General features: G+C 35.6%; 1 pseudogene; it reads right to left on the bottom strand.

The window, feature by feature from the left end:
- Positions 1-15,576, bottom strand: part of LOC143389228 (F-BAR and double SH3 domains protein 2-like) — a 131,714-nt pseudogene that overhangs the window by 57,117 nt on the left and 59,021 nt on the right.

Here is a 15,576-nt window from a genome sequence, read left to right as displayed (position 1 = left end):
TTAATTTCCTTTTTTTATTGTTACTGTGGTACTGGAGATGTATTAATTTCCTTTTTGCAGTGCTCATTGTTATTTAGAAATACAACTGATTTTTTTGCTTTTATTTTGCATCCTGCAACTTTGCTATACTTTGCGATAACTGCTCTAGAACTCCTATGTTGAGTAAACATGGTGAAAGTGAACATTCTTATCTTGTTCTTGATCTTGAAGGAAACATTTTTGATTTTTCATCATGGACAATCAATTACCACCCCCCCATCCCAATATCTCATACTAGGATGGAACCTGGGGACTACTACTACAGAGCTACATCCCCAACCTTTTTTTTGTTAAATAGTCTCAATAAGTTGTCCAGGCAGGTCTTGAACTTGTGATTGCCTCCTCCCCAGCCTCCTGAGTAGTTGGGATTATAGGTGTATATAACCACGCCTGACAACTGTTAAACATTTTTTGTATTTTAAAGCTGACTATGATGCACTGTGGTGTGATTTTCTTTGTGTTTTACCTGCCTCAGGCTTACTGAGCTTTAGCTCTTGGTTTACAATTTTTATTAATTGTGGACAGATTTTAGCAAAAAAAAAAAAAAAAAAAAAAAAAAAACCCAAAATCCCAGGCTTTGGGGGATAAGAATTGAGTGTATTTTGCATGTCAGAGGTATGTGAAGTTTTAATTATAACTTTTAACCATAAGGTATACTGTGGAAGACTATGTTTTTCAAAAAGTTGTTACTACATTTCTCATTCTGCATGTTTTTCCAACTTCGTTACTTCTCCACCAAGAAGTAGAGTGTATGTCCTACCTCCTTGAACTATGGACAGACCTTTGTGATTGTCTCAATAAAATATGATTCAACAATCCCAATGATGTTTCTGAGGCTAGGTCAAAAGAATACACAGGTTTTATTTTCTCACTCTTAGAACTTATATCTTTGGGGCTTTGTGCTACCATGTAAGCAGTATAGCCAACCTGAAGCCACCATGTTGGAGAGATCATGTGGAGAGACCACACAGAGACAGAAGTGTGTAAGAAGCCCTAGCATTCTGGTTCCCAACTGTTTAGATCTTCCCAGCCTAAGAACCAGTTATTTTTGGGGCTGGGGCTGGGGCTCAAGCAGTACCACGCTCGCCTGGCATACGCGCGACACTGAGTTCGATCCTCAGCACCACGTACAAATTAAGACGTTGTGTCCGCCGAAAACTAAAAAGAAAATAAATATTAAAAATTCTCTCTCTCTTTCTCTTTAAAAAAAAAGAACCAGTTATTTCACATGAGATGACACCAGCACTGGCCATTATCTGATTATTATAAAGTGATAACTGCCAAGTTGAGACTACCAATACCCAGAACACTGAAAGACATTATTTTTTTTAAATAGGTCTTTTTTATTTTTTTTTTAGAGAGAGAGAGAGAGAGGGAGAAAGAATTTCAATATTTATTTTTCAGTTTTTGGCATACACAACATCTTTGTATGTGGTGCTGAGGACCAAACCCGGGACGCACGCATGCCAGGCGAGCGCGCTACCGCTTGGGCCACATCCCCAGCCCCTGAAAGACATTATTAAAAAAATGCTTTTTAAATTTTTTTTAAGCTGGGTATGGTGGCAGATGACTGTAATCCTGTGACTCAGGAGGCTAAGGCAGGAAGATCCAAGTTTGAGGCCAGTCTCGGCAACTTAACAAGACTGTCAGCAACACAGTGAGAACCTATTTTAAAATAAGACACAAAGCTGGGTGTGGTGGCACACACCTTTAATCCCAGTGGCTCAGGAGGCTAAAATAAGGAGGATGGTGAGTTCAACATTGGCCTCAGCAACTGAGCAAAACCCTGTCTCTAAATAAAATATAAAAAAGAGGGGTGGGGATGTGGCTCAGTGATTAAGTGCTCCTGGGTTCAATCCCAGGTACCAAATAAATAAATAAAATAAAGTAAGGTTTGGGAATGCAATTCAGTGGTAAAGCACTCTTGGGTCCAATTCCCAGTTTAATAATCAAAAAACCAAAACCAAAACAACAACAACAATAAGAAAAACCCACAAAAAGCAAACAACAACAACAAACCCCAAAAACCCAAAACATTGTCTCCTGTGAGACAAGTGAAATAAGATGTCAAAGTAGGCAAAAAAATACATGGGATACAGCAGCAAGCAAGGCCCAATGTTGAAAATATTAGTTTATGATTAGGTTGAAAGTGAAAAAATAGCAGTGTATGAGATGGACCATAGGGAGAGTAAAGAGTTTAAAAAAAAAAAAAGACAGCCTAGTTCAGGAATCTAAGGAATTTAAATATTTAACCATTGGATAGAGAAAGAGCAACCCATGAAAGAATCTAGACAGGCTGAAGAGGAAGAGGGAAAACTGGAACAATGCTGAGTTGCAGAGGGCTGAAGAGTGTTTTAAGAAGAAGGGTGTTGTTAGTTATGATGAAACTTGATTGGTTAAGAAAAACGAGAGATCAAGTGTCCACTTTGGATCTTGCAACAGACATCACTGGTGATTATGATAAATTTAGAAGGAAAGGAATGATCAGAAGGAAAGCAAGGCAAAGCTTAAACACAATGAGCTGAAAAGTAGGAGGGAGGTCAGGATGTGTAAGTGTGGACAATTCTTTTAAGAAGTTGGACGTGAAGTCAAAGAAAGAGGATCTAGATACTAAAAATCAAACTAAAAAAAATACCATATTTAAAATAATTTCTTTGCACTTGGAGTTTAGTCTTGAAAATATATTTTCATGGAATTTACAACTGTGTCTTCAAAAAAACTTGTCTTGAGAGATGAAAGTCTACTTTAATTTATCATATGTATGCCTCTTCCCCCGGCCAACAAACTGTAATACACCATCACTAGTCTTTCTTAGGCAATTTTATGGCAAACAGGTGAATTAATGTGTTGCTGCTACAAGGTTTACAGAATTTTTAAGATAAATAGATAAGACTATATTGTTGAGTTTGAGAAAGAACAAAAAAAACTTATATGGGTGCTTTTCACATTAATAAAATTTAGCTCCTTAAATGGGTCTGACACTTGGCTTAAGCTGAATGTGGCCAGGATTCTACTACACTTACCCGTTGTTGATGAACAATATTTTTGTGCTCACGTGCCACACGTGTGGCCCATTTCCTAGCCTCTTTATTTAGACTGTGCTCCTCTGTGGTCCCAGTTTCTGATTCTAATTGTCGACTCTACAACACAAGAGAGAACAGAGAGAAAAATATTGTTATTCTGATTGCAACTATTATACTCAGTAGTTAGACCAAAGGGCCTTCATTTAGCACTTAAAAAACAAGACATACTGAGTATAGTGGCACACACCTATAATCCCAGCAACTGTGGAAGCTGAGGCAGGAGGATCCCAAGTTTGAGGTCAGCCTCAGCCTTCTGAGTAGCTGGGATTAAAGGTGTGTGTTACTGTTCCTGGCAAGAAAAAAAAATTATTTTTTGATACTGAGTATTGAACACAGGGGTATTTAACCACTAAGCCACATCCCCAGTCCTTTTTATTTTGAGACAGGGTCTCACTTAGTTGCTTAGGGCCTTGCTAAATTACTGAGGCTGGCTTTCAATTCACAGTCCTCCTGCCCCAAGCCTCCCGAGCCACTGGGATTACAGGCATGTTTCACTGTGTCTAGCTAAGAAAATAAGTTCCTAAATATGTATTGTCCAAAGACGATTTTTAGAATAAAAAGAGATATAATGAAATGGAAAGAATTTTAGAGACTCACTTGCAATTTAATCTTTTCATAAATTCTGAAGTCAGGTCACAGAAGACATGTGAAAGCTCTTTATAACGTATATCTTAATAAAATAAAAATATTATACAAAGCAAACACAGTCCAGGGTGCTAAACAACACACAGAGCAATATTCTCAGCCATCGTCACTATCAAAAATCCTACCATCCAGGCACATGGTAATCCCAGAGAATCAGACGGCTTTGAAAGGAGGATTCCAAGTTCAAAGCCAACCTCAGCAACAGTGAGGTACGAACCAACTCAGAGAGATGCTGTCTCTAAATAAAATATGATATAGGGCTGGGGATGTGGCTCAGTGGTCAAGTGCTCCTGAGTTCAATCCCCGGAACTCCCCCAATCATCCCCCAAATCCTATCAGTCAGGCTATAATGTAAATCACTATTTTTTTTAAAGATGGACATAATATCTTTATTTATTTTTATGTGGTGCTGAGGATCAAACCCAGTGCCTCACAAGTGAGAAGCAAGCACTCTACCACTGAGCTATAACCTCAGCCCTATCACTATCTTTTAGAGTGGTCATATTTACAGTGGTTGATTATAGTGAAGGAGCTGCAGGTGACTGCTTCTTTTTAAATGATGACTAATTTAATTTTTAGTTCATTTTTAAAATATTTTCCCTTTATTCTTTTAAAAATGTATTTGAAATATATAAAAGAATGGTAACATATAAGAGACATGAAGCACTTAATTTAAAGAACATTGGTATCTTTTTGAAGCAGAATATGAGAATTAAATAATTAAATAACAGATAGCACTATAGCCTAGCTCTGGAAAAGCTCACTTACTCAATTTGCTTATTTGTAAAGAAGCATACATATAATCTCAGAATAACAGTAGCACATGCACATACACACACAAACAAATTAGAACTTGAAGAGGGATGCTATAAAAGGTTAGGTGTCAGTTTACAAATTCTATTAACGTAAAGGAGGGTCAACTAAATTTGATTCTTGAGATGTTCAGAAATAGAATAATTTTAGAAATCATGAGATATTAGTAAAAACGTTTCAGAAGCACGTTGTTCTTTTGCTGCAAAATAAATGTCAATCTAAATACAATCCTGTGCTTTTGAGTTCTATTTCCTTTGGCTGGAATAGTTTTCCTATTTATTTATTTATTGTGTTGTTCATAAACAAACTCCTAGTCTCATTTCAAGTGCTACCTTTTTAGGAAATCTTCCCTGACTTCTCCAAATGACTAAGGGGCTCTTTTACTTTGACTATACCCATTATATTAATTGATTTTAGTTTGTTAGAAGTCACTGAGTCTCCACTATCAGGCCAACATCAAGCCATGCCAGTGCTGCACTGGCTTCAGTTTGCTCTTGGGCAATCTGAGGGCCTGAGCAGTGTTTCACCTAGTTTGGGACCTAACACAAACACAGGAATGTCCTTAGTAAATGCTAGTTATGCGAATATAACTGAATGCCCTGATTCCAAAGTGAGGGCCAGGGTACTAGATTATTAGGACTGTGCCTTTAGAGACAAAAGAACAAACTTACTTTATTAGAATGAGTTTCTGACTGATGAGAGACAAAATTATTCTATGTGGGTAAGAACAGAATGAAGAGGGGAGAAAGAGAACTGATTTATTGAGTGCCATGAATTTTAGCACAGGTTCTCAGAGCTGACTTTAGAATTGACATCTTTTCTCCACTCATCCAATTAAAGGTCATCTAATATAATCTGCTGTATGTTTAAATTTGCATTCTAAAATCCATTTAAACATGAATAAAGAAGGAATAAATCTGAATCTCCAAATTTAGTGACTTCTGCAAACTCTTACTTTATGGACCTTTTTAGATATTTTAAGAAGCAGTCATTGAAATCTAAAATACATTTATGTGTCACCCTGGCTAACTTAACCCCGCCTCTCCAGGCCTTAGTTTCCTTACTTATAAATCAACATGTCCGGAGATGGAATCTCAGGTTGTCAGCAACCCAGCAATAAATTTTAGAATAAGTAGGATCATTTTTGGCCAGAGAGAATAATGTTCTCTGGATAACAGTCTCAAAAAGCATGTAATAAAAAAATTATGTTCATAATGCTACTGTAGGAGGGTGCAGTGGTGCAGCCTATAATCCCAGCAGCTTGGGAGGCTGAGACAGTAGGATAGCGAGTTCAAAGCCAGCCTCAGCAATTTAGCAAGGCCCTAAACAACTCAGTGAGACACTGTCTCTAAATAAAATACAAAAAAGGTCTGGGGATATGGCTCAGTGGTTAAGTGCCCCTGAGTTCAATTCCTAGTACCAAAAAATAAAAAATAAAAAAAAATAATGCTATTGCTCTGAGCTCCAGATATCTTCCTAGCATTTTCTGGGAGTTTAGCCTAATCAAAGAGCAAAAGGGTCCCAATAAAAATTTAATAATATTCCTGAAATATAAATTTATTTGGAATTTAATGAGTGCTAGAGATTAAATTCAAGTTTGGTTAGTATGAATCTATTTATATGAACTTGTGTATCCATATCTATATAATTTTACCAATGATTACTTTGAATGTTGAGAATTTGGGTGGAAACATTGTTTTTTCATTTTAAACTTCATGGCATATGATATGATATTTTAAAAAGAGAATGTATGCATGTTTATTCCTACTTTAAGTTAAAGTGGAAGTTCATATTGCAGTAGAAAGAAAATCTTAAAATCTAGCAATGAGGGAAACAATATGATGTTTTGACTCTTGTATACTTTGGGTAAAAACTTTCTTTTCATGTTTTATAATCAGAACACTATAAAGTTATGATAACTTTGAAAACAAGGTTACCATTTACTGATTCTTTAATCTCTGTGACACTTTACATAATTTCTTTTTTTAAAAAAATATTTATTTATTTATTTTTTAGTTATCGGCGACACAACATCTTTGTTGGTATGTGGTGCTGAGGATCGAACCCGGGCCGCACGCATGCCAGACGAGCGCGCTACCACTTGAGCCACATCCCCAGCCCCTACATAATTTCATTTAGTTCTCAAAACAATCCTAATACACAGAAATTATTATTTTCAACTTATCAGTATAGAAATCTAAGCTCAGAAAAGGTTATGTATCAGTTGGGCATGATGGTACATGTCTGTAATCCCAGCTACTTGGGAAGCTAAGGTAGGAGGATCACAAGTTAGAGGCCAGTGTGGGCAATTTAGTAAGACCCTGTCTCAAAACAGTGAGTGGGGAGGGGGGAAGAGGAGAGGGGAAAGAAGGAAGAGAAGAAAGGGTTGTTTTTTCCCTAAAGCCACTCAACCACTAAGCAGTGGGTCTAGAGCCTGTATTGAGACCCTGCTGGCTCAGATTCCATGCTGTCCATATATGCTTATACTGTGTCACTAATTGTACTATTTGGTTAATACTAATATTAATAACACAGAGACAATAATATTAAAAAGACGCTGCTAAAATATAAGTTTCCTTTGAATGAAACTTTGGAAAGGTTTTTAATTAGAGATAAGACATTTAACTGATTTAATTTTCCTTGAGGAAAACAAAACAAAAAAACCCGAACTGGTTCAAATAAGTTTGAGAAGGCTTTAAAAACTAGCAATGTTAAGTTTTTAAAAATTTCCAGTCCATTTAGAATAAAATATTAAGATCTTTAAAAATTATAAATTAAATAATTTTAAAGAACTAAATAAAGGAAATTAACATTCTAGTACTTATGATAAATCAATTTTAACACATCTCAACTATTTTGTCCTCAGACACCTCTCAAGATTCATTCCCATCCTCTCCCTCCATTCCTTTTATTTGGGACTGAACCCAGGGTTGTTCTACCATTGAGCTATATCCTTATTTCTTTTTATTTTTTGAGACAAGGTCTTGTTAAATTGGCCTTGAACTTGTGGTTCTCCTGCCTCAATCTCCTGAGTAGGTGGGATTACAGGCATTTGCCATTGTACCAGCTTAATTTAAATTCATTTTAAAGTTACTATAAGGGCACAGAAGGTTCAGACAGATATCTGAGTACCTGTATAGGATGACAAAGTGATCTGGGAGAGAATGCTGATTTCACAGAGGAAACAGAGTCCTTACTTTTCAAATCTGTACCCAAAATGTGTTCATTTGAAAGAGAAAAAGTGACGAATGAAAACCACTAGCACAGTAAAATACTATTTTTCCAACCAAATTTCAAAAAAAGATAAAATTAGGGTTGTTGTACCAGGAACAATCTCATTAATCCTCATTTAAGGCAAGTACTTTACCACTGAGTTACATCCCCAGCCCTCATTAACCTTCACTCAAAGTGTGTGTACTAATTGTATTTTTCAGTTCATTGGTGGATATTATCAAGTTATTATCAATCCGTCTTATTCTTATTTTAAATTTTTTTTGTTTTTGTTTTTAGTACTAGGGATTGAACCCAGGGATGCTACCACTGAGATACATCCCCAGTCCTTTTTATTTTTATTTTGAGACAGTCTTATTATGTTGTTGAAGCTGAACTTGAACTTTCAATCTTCCTGTTTCAGCTTCCTGAATTGCTGGCATTACAGCCCAATCCACTAATTCTTTTTGATGTTTTCTAATATATTCAATTAAGTTAATTTTTATTTAAGTTAATTTTTATTTATTCTCAAGAGGTCCCTTTTGTCAGGAATGCTGGTACACTCCTGTAGTCCCTGCTACTCAGGAAGTTGGGGCAGGAGGACAGCATGACTCTATGAGTCCTGGACCAGCCAGGGCAACATAGGGAACAGAGTGAAATGCCCATCTCAAGAAAAAGGGGAAAAAAAAGTAAAAAGACCTGGATCTCTGTAGGTTTGTGCTTGGAATGCAATAATAGGTTTAGAATCTATAATTCTGGAATTCAAAATGCTCTGAAAATCACAAAGATCTTTTTTTTTAAGTTTAGAACTCATTTGAAGCAAAGTGAGTTAGGCTTGAACTAAGGAAATGTTATTTATAGGCTTTTATTCATTTAACTTGGTATGAATATTGAAATGTTTTACTGCAAAAAATACTGTGTTGTTTGATCATCAGGTGCTTCCTCATGTCCTATTCAGTGTGTAATGATGGTACAGGGATTGCTTCTGAAAATTTCTGAATTTTGAAACAGATTTGGCCCAAAGCCTTTTTTGGTAAGAGTCTGTAAAACCTAAAGTCACATATTTGAAACCTTACACACACCTTGGAGAGGAGGTGGAGCAGTGTACTGTCAAAGACATGTCTTAAGCATATTCTGATCAAGCTGGGACAGTAGCACCTTCACTGCAGAGAAAAGTGGCAGTTCAACTGCATAATTGGATTGTGTGCCTAGTCTTTCAGGTGAATAAACTAGAGAATTAATGTTGTGGTCTGAGTCTTGAGGCAATTCTGGAAGACTGGACAACTGGTTAAAAGGATGTACAGTACAATTCCATTAAGGCTGATGAGAACTCTGATAAAGGAGTACCATTCTCTTAGGTCAGAACAGCTAGAATAGCAAGGGCAAATCTAAGCAAAAATTATATCCCTGAAATCTCAGTGACTCGAGAGGCTGAGGCAGGAGGATTATAAGTTCAAGCAACTTAGTGAGACCCTATCTCAAAATTAAAAATAAAAAAGGAGAGCTGAGGGTATAGTTCAATGGCGAAGTGCCTTAGGGTTCAATACTCAATATAAACCAATACACACACAGAGACACACACACAAAATCCCCAAACCCTGTACGTCAATACATCACCAAGGCATCTATTGAAAGCTCTCTGGATGCTTTGAGAAGGAACTAATCCAGGAGAAAGGTGACTAATCCAGCAGAGTGCCTATCACATAGATGGTAGGCTTTCTATGAGAATCAAATAAACCCTTTCTCGAAGGCTGAAGAAATGAGAACAACCCCTACTGAATGCTTACCTGTCAACACTGCTGATTCTACAAAGTAGCGCTCATGTCTTTAGCTGCAGCTTTTCAGTTTTGGATGCCACCTGCCACATATACCTGGCACCTATTTCCTGAATGGGAAGATTTTCCACAGAATCTCTATCATCATCTTTCCTGTTTATGAGACATTGCTATATAAATACAAAATTACCACCAGTGGAAAGAGCTACCCATAACTTTAGATTTTTTTTCCCCTTTTGGTACTGGGAATTGAACCCAGGAGCATTCTATTTCTGAGCTATACCTCAAACCCTTTTTTAAAATTTTATTTTGAGACAGGGTCTCTTTAAGTTGCCCAGGCTGGCCTTCAACTTGCGAACCTCCTGCCTCCTTAGCCTGGCAAGGATCATAGGTGTTCACCAGTACACCTGGCTTATGTAACAGAATTTCCAGGTATATTTGCTACAGGATACATTAGCCCAATATGGTCCTTTATAGACAAGGGAAATTCTTGTTAAATATTTAATTTTAATAAATGCATAAAAAGCTCCACTTAAGGTTTAGGGATACAGCTCAGTTGGTAGAGTGCTTGCCTTACATTTAAAAGCCCTGGGTTCAATCTTCAGCATCACTAAACAAAACAAAACAAAACAAAACAAAAAAACTCCACTTAAGCAAACCTTAAATATGCAGATGTCCTCAAGCAAGTGGACTTTTTACTTAATGTAACTGTTAATCTAGAGAAGGCAGAGTTAAATATCTGAAATGGTGGCCAGAATAACAGGAAAATACCATGTATCAGAAATTTTATGTCAGCCCTTTTGCTACCATTATCTCTGAAGATCTTGTTAATTACAATTCAAGGAAAGAAAAGAGGAAAGGGTTTTCTCATTCCCACCAGGAAGCTTGAGAGAACATTTCCTTGTTTTGCTGCCTCTATAGATCATACTTATCCAAGTTTTATAGACGTGTGTTTCCCATATTTTTTCCTATCCCTGGTTGACCTTGTGCTTTTTCATAGGATGTGAGAAACACTTTGAAGGACTTATGTTACTGGTTTTGCAAACGGAAGGTGGGCACGTATGCAGGACAGAGATGCTGAAAAGTGCAGGTCATAGGGAAGTAACTGTCAGCTATTGCCTTTCAGGCTTATAAAATGCTAAGAAAGAGGTTAATAAGATTTACTTTGGGTAATACAATAAGAGAACAGAAGTCCCACGGGACTTGCAGTAATCAGTTTAAAAAGGAAGTTAAGTACTGCAAGATTTTGTAATCTTTGTAGTATCATCTATATTTGATATTTTGATATTTCCTGAAGCAATGAGGGGCAAAACCTAAAACAAAAAGGAAAAACATAAATATCCATCTAGCTCTTGACCGACCACTATGTGCCAGGCATTGAGTCAAAAGTTTAATTTCATACCCAATAAAATAGTCATTTTATATACAAGGAGAATAAATCAAAAAATTTAAAAATATATAATATAAACAGCTAGTTTTAGATACTAAGACCTAGGACTTGTTCTTGTATAATACCTGTATGAATATCTAACACCAGTATGACCTGTGTGAAAGCTGAAGGACTCTTCAACACTGATATTCTAATCAATGTACTTGTCAATTCTAAACAGAATACCTGCTATTTAGGGAGGTGTTTTAGGATACATTCCATATCCTCCTCAGAATAATTTTGCATTAAAAACTCATTTCTGCAAAGAAAGATGTACTCTGCTCATTTTTTTTAAAGAATTTTTGACTTGTTACTATCATCTGATAAATGGTAATGAGGTATAAAGAAAGGATACTTTAGAAATGAATAACACAATATGGAAATATAGACAATAGACAAGAAAACCTCCTTTCAATATTACTTTTTTTTGGGGGGGGGTGGTTGACTGAGGGGACCAAGGATTGAACCCAGCGGTGCTTAACCACTGAACCATATCTCCAGGTTTTGGTGGGGTTTTTTTGTATTTTATTTAGAGACAGGTCTACCTGAGTTGCTTAGGCCCTTGCTAAGTTGCTGAGGCTGGCTTTGAACTCTTGATCCTCCTGCCTCAGCCTCCCAAACCACTGGGATTATAGGTATGTGCCACCATGCCTGGCTAGCTCCTTTCAATATTAACCACAAGATAGCTACTAGGTCACATCAAACAACACTTTCCTTTGGTCACTGTTACTTGTAATCATCTTATGATTAATCATATATTAAGATAACATGAAAGGGAATTCTATCAGTCGGAAATAAAAGGCATACTAATTCCAAGCCTTAAATAAATTCCTATGCTAATACTGTGACTATATGTTTTTAGTTGGATGTTTTGAACTTTTGTAGAACACTGCAATTTGAAGTGGATTATCTGAAAACTTTTTCTCTTTAAGTTTTAACACAGTATATGATAATAAGTTATATTTTATTACAGTAGTAACGTTAAACATCCTATAACTTTCCTACATGTATCTTACCAAAATTTAGAGAAAATATTAGCAACTACATAGTCTTAATTCAAATTTTGATTAAGAACAATACTGTCCTACTTCTGCAATGGATCTCATCATATTTTGTCCTACTTGAAAATATTCCATAGTTCTCCATCTAACAATGTATATAGAATTACCAAACATAAAATCTGGTTGCAACATATGCCTATGGGATTTTCAGTTTCTCTTTCATCCCAAGACTATTTGCCATCTCAGGAACAGGTCGTATACTTACAAATGTTTTAGCTATAAAATTTCTAGTTGAGGGACCCTGATTAGGGGAGATGAAAAACAGCACCTAAGCCATAGGGCTGTCATGAGGATTACATGATTTAATATAGGTCATGTAATTAGAAAAATGTCTAGCATAAAATAAATGTTCAATGAATGCCACCTATTTTTTTTGTTTGTTTGTTTTCAATTGCTGTCTTAACTTCCTGACATATTATTCCTCAATTTCCATAAGATAAATCTCAATTCATCTTCAAAAATCTAATCCAAACAATCCAATAAAAAAATGAACAAAAAAGTTTTGAATAGACATTTCCCAAAGTAGATATATAAATGGCTAATCAGCTCATGAAACATTCAACAATATTAGTCATAGGCAAATGCAAATAAAAACTACCATGAGATATTTCACAACCACGAGCAAGGCTATAACCAAAGAGACAGGGCTGGTGGGGGGAAGAAGCTCAATAGTGGAGTGTTAAATGGGAAAAAAAACTACAAATAACAATCAATATTGGTGGAGATGTGGAGAAATGAGAACCCTTACCCAATACTGATGGAAATATGAAATTCTGCAGTTACTCTTGCAAATGGTTTGGCAGTTTGCTAAACACTTAATCAGGAATTTACTATGACCCAGTAACCCAAGAGAAATGAAAACACATTCATACAAAGACTGGCATAGCAATTAACATAGTAGCACTATTCATAAGAGCAAAAGTGAGAAACAACCTAAATGTTAAAACTGATGAATAGATAAACAGATAAACAAAATGTGGTATACTCATATGATGGAATACTATTCAGCAATAAAAAGGAACAAAACATACTGCTGCATTCTACAACATGGATGAATCTCGAAAACATTATGTTAAATGACAGCAGCAAAGCATAAGAGACTACACATATTGTATGATTTAATTTAGAAAAAGCAAATCTAAAAAGAATAAAACTAGAAAGAGTGGTTGCCTGTATCTGGGAGGGGTGATGTGGATTAACAATAAATAGACATGCAGGATCATATCAGGATCATGAAAATATTCTAGAACTTATTTATGATGATGAAACATAATTTGGTAAATTCATTAAAAATCATTGAACACACTTGAAATGGGTGAATTATATGATATGTAAATATGCCTCAATAAACTTATGAAAAGACAGAAAGCTCATCTAGCCTGAGGTCTATAGTTCAGCATGTCATAGCTATCCTTAGCATTTAGTTGAGTGACTGGAACATACAGTAGGGGTTCAGTGTTTGTTGAACTGAGATATGTTTCAAAACAGAACCAACAAGAGCAATTTCAGAAACACACTGAAGATAGAGGTGAGTGGTACTTCCTACATGTCCAAGATTCAGCTGGCAGAAAAAATGAGTTAATGCACACTGACTTGTATTCTCTTCACTTCATGCCAAGCTTTGTGCTACCAGCTCCAAGAAGTAAAACCTGAGAAGCAAATAAACAATGGCTCCATTCCCATAAGGAAAAATACTGGTCCATACTGAGTAAAAATACTTGCTTGGGAATTTGTTTGTTTGTTTACTTATTTATTGGCACTGGGAATTGACATGCAAGGCAAGCACTTTACCACTTAGCTATATCCCCAATCTTGTAAATTTGTTTTTTGTAAGCAATAAGAATGCTTAATTTATAACAACAAAAATTATACATAAAATATTTTATAGTTAACGTTTTCAAAATCATTATAAGGATTTTTATAAAACCACAGGTATTTATTGTTTTCTATTATGAAAAAAAATTAATGGCTTCTAAGTTTCCAACATTTTTTTCAGGAAACAACAGCATAACAGAAAGAGCATTAGAACTGCAATCAAAACAGCTATGTGTCATTCATTCCCCACATGACTCTGGGCAAATCTCTTTTCCTTCTTAGGATACAGTTCCTTCTTTATTACAGCCAAGATTAGCTCTTGGGTTCTTCCCACACTCCTGTTGGGAAAACTAAGGTGTTTCAGACAAAAGGAAAAATGAGAAGCTCAATCTATTTACTATACAAAGTAAAGGAAATTCCTAGGTTATAAGGGAAAATCAGAAAGCTACTGCTGATGCATTCAGGGGCCCTGTATATAGACAATTATGACTCAGTCACACACCAGGTCCCACCCTTCATTAACATGCAACCCCAGACATTCCATCCCTCCCACCCTTGACCCATACCCCGATATACCTCAGCTATGGTCATTCTCAAAGCACTGACAGGGGAGAGCTCAATATCCACCAGTTGGGCAGCTCTTAAACTCTACCCAGTAAAGATTGCACAAGGATAGAAAACACAGCACAGAGTTAGAATTATAAGGCAATTAGGAACACAACAGCTAAGAACATTTAGCAGTGTTTAGAAACAAAGATAGAAGGACTTAGGGCTACAATTGGCCTTTGAAAGTGAGATGATTGATTTTTATGTGGCAAATAGGCAAAAATAAAATATTCTCTAGTTAGTCACAATTTTAAGTCAAGTTTGATAAACTTGTCCGTGCTCTGTTTCTTCTAAGGCTCTACTTCATTCATCCTAAGCTTCAAAGAAGTCAAATTATAGGACAATATCATTGAGTCGTTAAGAAAAATCTGATTTGTTCAAAAGGTCACTAATATAAATGGCAAAAGCCATTATCTAAGAAGCAAATACTAATTTCCTATATTTCTTTTTTTCCTAAATATTTCTCTTATTTTATTCTATCCTTTTTGCAGTACTAGGGACTGAATCCAGGCTCTTATACATGCCAGGCAAGTGCTCTACCACTGAGCTACAATCCCCAGTCCTGTATTTCCTTATATAGCTATTAACAGGGCTATTCAAAATATAAGAAAAATAATGAGGATGTCACCAACAAATACATTTCTATTAAAGTGATATCATTAAACTCTGAAAATATATCATATACTCCTTTCAGATTCTAAATTTACTAAAAGAGTTTTTGAATATAATTTGACTTCCCTCTTGGTTTGCCTACTTTTAGAGAATGTATTAGAATGCCAATATTACTTCTCATTTTGTAGAAGCTAAATTTCATTATTTTGTGTCAAAAAATTCATATTTTTGTTCATCATTTTAAAAATTCAAATAATGGCAAACATTTCCCTTAAACTTAAGAAAAATGTATAATTAATGTAAGTTCTCTAAAAGTTGCCAATTTGAGGTTTATGTTAACATTCTAAAATCTTAAATGAATTATCAAAGGCCTATAATTGCTTTCTAAAGCCAATTAAAATATATCTATGCCCATATATATTATTACATTATTCATTCTACTCTGGTTAAAATTTAACCACTGGGTTCTTTGAGAGGTATAACATAAA

This window comes from Callospermophilus lateralis, unplaced genomic scaffold, assembly GCF_048772815.1.
Source record: "Callospermophilus lateralis isolate mCalLat2 unplaced genomic scaffold, mCalLat2.hap1 Scaffold_194, whole genome shotgun sequence".
Lineage (NCBI taxonomy): Eukaryota > Metazoa > Chordata > Mammalia > Rodentia > Sciuridae > Callospermophilus > Callospermophilus lateralis.
Note: the sequence above shows the minus strand (reverse complement) of the source record. Positions and strands in the feature narration are given on the sequence as shown.